Below are 5,532 nucleotides of genomic sequence, written 5' to 3'. Positions count from 1 at the left end.
CTCAGTGAGGGAAATGACAAGGACACAGACAGTGGGCTGAAGATGCTGATGGGGTGCACAGGAAGTGAAAACCCAGGGATTGGAGGCAGAGAAGATGGTTTTTAGGACAAGGGGTGCCTGAATTAGGCTTGAGAGGTTAGGTCAGATTTTTGCAGGGAAGGAGGGCAGGGCCAGGGTTCAGTGGAGGAAGAAGGAACGACAGACTGGAAAAGCCTTGGGCTGAGGGGCCACAGGAGCTTTGGAGGGCAGGTCCAGCTACTCAGAACTGCAGGGGCCAGGCCTTTGTGCTCCCACAGGTGGAATGGTGATGGCCGTGTGGCCACACTGGGCAGAGCGTGCAGGCTGCTTCCTCACTGGCCCAGCCCTGACTGTGTCCCTGTAGGGTCCTCTACAAGGGGTTCCATACAGCACAGCTCTTAACTGCCATCCCCTGTCTCCAGCTGACTACAGTGGGGCCCAGTATTGATCTCAGCTCCCAGCCCAGCCACCTTCCCTGTTGATCCCAGGCTGCTAAGAAAGTGCTGCATGTTCTGAGTGTGCGTGGTGTGCATGAACCTGGTGGAGGCTTCAGAGACTGAGGTGTTCAAGTCCCATCTCCAGAGGGGTTCCTTCCAGCTCTTGGTTCCCCTGACCACCAAAACCCTGAGGGTGAAAGTAGGGGTGGAGATGGAAAGAAGGACAAGAGAAGAGGACACTGGCCTGTTGGAAGCAGAGCTCTACTCCCAAGCCTGGACTCCAGCCATGTCTAGCATGTGTCCACCCCTCCACCCACCATCCCAGAAGGAAAAGGGAACTCAGCTTAATACAGGGGTCCTTGGACCTATCTTGAGGTTAAAGTCCACCTCCCCTGGTGGCCTGGCCAGGACTGAGACCCCAAAAATGGACACCTCAACCAATACAGCTCACATGGGGGCTTGTCCTGCTGGGCTGTCCAGGGGAGCCGTCTTCACCCACCCCCACCACCTGCAAAGTTAGAGAGCAGTCAGGTGGGAACAATGAGAAACGGGCAAGGACATCTCCCCAGGACCTTGCTTTCCTATCTGTGGAGTGGGTGGTTGGATTCGACGTTTTCTGGCCCCTTCCTAGGCTGAGGCTCTGCTGGTCTCAGGGAGCTCCTTGCTCTGTTACTTCTCTGTGGAGGCTCTGCATCATAAGGGATGAGCAGCACAAGAGCTTTGGCCAATTAGTCCCTTCCTGGCTTGATATGGACAAATTCTTCATTTCAAACTATTAAAATAGACCACATTCCTACAGCAGAAGCACAACCATTCTGGTTATGGGAACATAGGCTCAGCTGCAGTCTGCCTTGTGGTCCTTCAACATGCTGTGAGGCTGTCATCTCGGTCCCAGGCCCTGGCACAGCATCACCCATATGACTGTGACCCCCAGGGAGATGCAGGACAGGGAAGTGAGCACTTCCGTTCTGGGCCTGGGCCTTGATCTGGGAAGTGTGGGGGGGCGGAGGCTGACCTGCACAGCTCTAAGAGCATCATTCTGGGACACACCAGGCCCCTGAGGCCTGGGACGATGGCCGTCTGCCTGCTGAGAGCCCACTGCAGAGTCAGGCTGGCATGTTTGGTCCGGCGGTGTGTGTCCTTGTGTATTTGTTGGCTACTTGTATCTTGCTGTTTAGAATCATTTTGTACAGAATGTTTGGTTTCTCATTAAGAGAAAATGGGCAAGAAGCCCAGTCTTAAGTTCTTGTCTTGGTACCATTTAAAATTGACATTTCATTTTTCAAATCACTGTTGGTGCCTAATCACTGAAGTTATTCCGTTTTCTTTTAAAACTTTTGTTATGTGTATTTACCCTGTGAGCAGACCTGGGGGTGACAGGAGTGTGCTCAAGTGGCTACTGTTTCTGCTGTGGCCGCTGGGCAGGCCTCCTGCCAGCAGGCTCCTTTGTACTGAGGCACTGGATCAGGACAGTAGTGAAGTGCATGAAGAATACAGCCCAGGGTGGCCTGCTTGGGTCTCTCTGGGAGTGGAGCCCACACTCACTCAAGTCCCACCTTGGGGTGAGCCTGAGCACCTGGCTGCCCTGGGCAGGCACAGACACGCACTGTCAACAAGAAAACCATTTCAGAATCATTTCTCCAATGACCCAGGAAGGCCACTGTGCCAGTCTGTTCACTTCATCTTAAATAGGAAATAGGTACTTTTCCTGGCTCAGAGAGAAAATAAATTCTCTTTATCACAGTATCTATTTTCCTAATCTGTAAACTGGACATTGTGCTAGCATCTGCCAATCCGTCTTTCTTAGAAGGGAGTCTAGAGGTGGGTTCTGAGAGGGCTTCATCTGTATCTGTGTCCACTGGGCCCCCTGGCAACAGGTCTCTGAGGTCTGACCCCTCACAACTCCCCTCCACCGCTCCACCCATTGCACAAGTGGGACAGCCCTTGAGGTCCCTGGTGCCTTTTTACCTTCCATGTTCTCCCAAATGGCACTGTAGGCATGGTGCTTGCGGACCCTGTGGTAAGGGCTGCTCCCAGGCCCTGTACCTGCCCCACTTCTCTACTTCAACTCCAGGATGGGCTGGGGCCCAGGAAAGGAGCCAGGTGCGGGCTCTGGAGTGGGAGACCTGTGGTGAGGGCTGATCCTGGGCTCTGCAAGTGTGGCTGCTCCTGCGTTTCTCTAGCTCCAGGATGGGACGGTGCCTGTGGTAAGGAGCTAGGTGTAGGCATGGTAGGTGCACCATGGTCCTGTGGTGACAGCTGGTCCTGGGCCCTGCCAGTGTGGCTGCTCATGTTCTCCCCTCCAGCTCCTGGATGGGATGGTGTCCATGGGAAGGAGATGGGTTCGAGTTCTGGAGAAACGGGGGGCTGCCTCCCAGCTAGCCCTGACCCGTGCCAAGTCTGGCTCTGGAGATGTGACAACCCCCTCTCAACCTTCCCAGCTTCTCAGATGCAAGGAAAGAGGAACGTGGCATCTGCAACAGGTGTTTGTGGGCAGTCCAGAATTCTTGGGTTTGAAACATCTCCAGTTATTTATTTGGGTTTCAAGTGCACCTGAGAGGTGAGTCCCCTCCACAGTATTCCACTGGGACCCCCCATCCTGTGCACCCTTCCTCCCTCTTCCATTCCATCCTCTAGGTCCTCCCAGCCTCAGAACTAGGCAAGTCCTTCAGCAAACAGGGCTGTCACTCCATGCTGTATCTCAAGTGATGGGGACAGGTATGTCCTCTCCTTACCAAGGAGGAGCATGGGTCCCTATCATGCTGCCCAGATGCAGTGAGGAAATCGAGGGTACAGCATACAGGAAGAGCAACAGCTTTCCAAGGCTTCAGAGAGGCTGGTTTCATACTGTTTGAGAACCAGGGTCTTTCTCTTCATAAAAAAGAGGCTATAGCAGGGTCGAGACACAAGAAGGTCACTGGACTGCCCCTGCTCAGCCCTCAGGTACTGCTCTGGTTGTCCATGGCTGAAACTCATCCTGCTGGCCAACGCCTTTGCTGCTCCAGTTGTTAAATATTTTGATACCACCATTAACTCTAAAGGGTGGAGTCACAGGCACAGTTAGGAGGTAGAACTAACCTCCCACTGACACTTGGCCATTCACACTTGTAGAACAGCCACTTACTAAACAACCGCATAATTGATTATTCAATGCCTGTTCCTCTGAAGTAAGGGGTTAAGTGTTTGGGCCACCAATATATTCTGAGCACTGAGCAATGAATGAATGAATGGATGGATGGATTTTTTAAAAAGACTCGACGGGAAATAATGTATTGAACCAGTGCTTGGCTGGGACTCGATGCATCTCCACCCAGGAGATCAAATCCAGGATCCCAGGGGTTCTGCTCTCCCACAGGTGAGGATGTGCTGTCCTTGGAAGTGGCTTCCATTCAGCCCTGTGGAGGGTGGACATGGTCCAGACTCTGGGAGAGCCCGGCTCAGCCTTTGGCCCCTCCCCGGACCACTGCTGGTAAAAGAGCACACAGACCTTCCTTGGGTAAAAGGGAGGGGACATTGCAGACAGACAGCAGGAGAAGGCCACCTGTGTGGGCAGTTCCCATAGGGGCTGGGCAGCAGCACCCTTGCGGGCTTAGCAGTGGTTGGGATGGCTCTCCCGGGACACTCCAGAGAGTGCTGGTTCAGTGCTAGTCCACAGTCCTGGCCTGGCACCAGCAAGTGGGGCAGTGATGTCACCCAGGATCTTGCAGTTCCCGCATTGAAGGGGAAGCACAGCAACCTCTGGATGAGGTAGTGTGGCCCCTGGCTCAGGCCCCTCCCTGTTCAACACCCTTCAGGACAGCACCCACCTCACTGGAGCAGCGGTTCTCTGCTGTCAGCCTGAGAGAACAGGAAGTAGTTGACCAGGTTCAAGTCAACACAGCGCCTTCACAGAGAGGGTAGTGGTCCCTGGGGGTCCCTGGTCCCAGGCCATTCTCCCCCTTCTTGTTCACCTTCTTCATTCACCTCTGTACCCGCAACAGCCCAGGGATGCCTGGCAATGTGGGTGCTCAGAGTTCACAGATGAATGATACTTACAGCACATGAAGGCCCCAGACTTAATGCAGTAGGTGGAATCACTGGAGAGAGAGATGTGGGCAGCAGTACAGAATGGGGCTCGAGGGAGCCCTGCCGTGGCCCCACAGGCTCCATCATGAACCTGTGCTAGCATGGACAAGGGCTCAATAGCTTCTTCCATGAAGTAGGCTCTTGTAGTCAGATGCAGGTAGGTCCTGGGGCAGGGAGGGTGTCACTGTGGAGGCCTGACCAGAGCTTCCTTTCCACCCACTCCTCCCCCTGCACACACTTGGCTGTGATCCAGGAAGGCAAAGAGCCACTGCAGCCTGGAAATAAAAGGCTGTGAGTTGCTCTCAAATGAAGCCAAGAGTGTTTGAAGCTTCACAAAAAAGCAGGAGTGCCCAGGGTAAGCAAAGGCCCCGAAGGAGCCTCTCCTCACCCATGGCCTCCAGGCCGAAGGCAAAACAGGCATTTCTAGTTCAAGGTGAGGCTGGAGGCATGGGACCTGGAGGAAGAGAAGGTGAACACTTGGCCCAGAGTGTTTGGGATCAGAAACACAGCAATGACCTTGGTTTGGAAAATAAGCAGTATTAGCAAGGTAACCCCTGAAGTCCCTTCTAGCTCTGACATCCCATAGCCCCAGGAGCCAAAGATTAGTGTGTCCTAAGGTCTTGTGATGCCAGGGTTCTAAGGCTGGGGTTCTGGTATGCCACAGAGTTCATGTCAACATCATCCCAACCACAGCAGCCCCCACACCCCTTTCTCCATGGTTCCCCAGGAAAGAACATACAGACCCCTGCAAAGCAGCAAGCTCCACCTCTGTCCCAGTTCACTGCTGCAGCCCCTGTTCAGGGGCCTGGCCCTAGAGCCACCATGAGTTATTCCACCCACAACACTTTCTCCCTGCTTTCCCGGGACAGGGCATTCAGACCTATGCAGAGCAGTGCATCTGGCTCCAACTCTGGCCCCAGTTCCCTCCTGCAGCCCCTGCTCAGCACCCTGGCCCTAGAGTCACCCAAAGTTATCCCCCTGCCTTCAAATGAGAAAGGCAGGCATCAGTATG

Source organism: Hylobates moloch, unplaced genomic scaffold, assembly GCF_009828535.3.
Source record: "Hylobates moloch isolate HMO894 unplaced genomic scaffold, HMol_V3 SCAFFOLD_19, whole genome shotgun sequence".
Taxonomy (NCBI): Eukaryota; Metazoa; Chordata; class Mammalia; order Primates; family Hylobatidae; genus Hylobates; species Hylobates moloch.
This window is presented reverse-complemented; position numbering follows the sequence as displayed.